We start from the raw sequence: 902 nt of genomic DNA on the forward strand, positions 1-902 counted from the left end.
GGTGGATTCATGACTTAATGACACACACAATTCATGATATCACTTGCGAGATTTTTTTCTGTTTTAATAAAAGTTTCAGAATTATGTACAAATGATTTACATCTACGAATACATATGTAATGAATTATAATGCATGCTTACTGGAATATATGCGTATTTCGCTGCCCCCTTTCAACGTGAGATACTGAGAAAGACCTTTTTATTAAACTCTGGTAGAATGCTGCTACACATGCTGAGCTGAAAATTGTATGCTAGAATCGTAATAATGCTAAAAGTATCCTCCTTCAAAGTGGTTATTCGGATTTGAGAACCAACACATTTCACTATCCATATCCAAAGCATAAAACCGCGCACACCATGTACACCGCAATAATGAAAAGGAAGGCTGCAGTGATTTCTTAACAGACAATACCTGTTATCCAATCAAATTTGCATTATCCCCGCGTATTATTTAATTATTGTTTATTTTAATCTACTTTACTGTTTATTTTTATATTTATTTTTATTTTTTTATTTTAATATTATTTTTTTATCTGCTATGCATTATGTATTTTCAAAATTATTTTTTATATGTACATCATTATGTCCTACGGTAACGAATTACTGTAACCTGTTTGCCGGTGTACGCCTTTTTATCTCCGACTGTTAGAATTGTCATATACAGACGAATATTCTTCTCGCCTCTTGCGAGCCTGCTATATCAGTCGCCATCGGCTTTCGTTAGCAGGATGAGATCAGCCATTTCCATGATGCCACGATTGATGCCTTGCAGCTCGTCTCCAAGTGCTGGCGAATATAACTATACAAGCATGTCGGGATGTTTGCTACACCGATTCCGAATTGTGCAACTCCTTGATTATAACATATAGATAGAGAGAGATCAACCTACTTTTCTTTGAACA

This window comes from Trichinella spiralis, assembly GCF_000181795.1.
Source record: "Trichinella spiralis strain ISS 195 chromosome Unknown Scfld6, whole genome shotgun sequence".
NCBI lineage: Eukaryota > Metazoa > Nematoda > Enoplea > Trichinellida > Trichinellidae > Trichinella > Trichinella spiralis.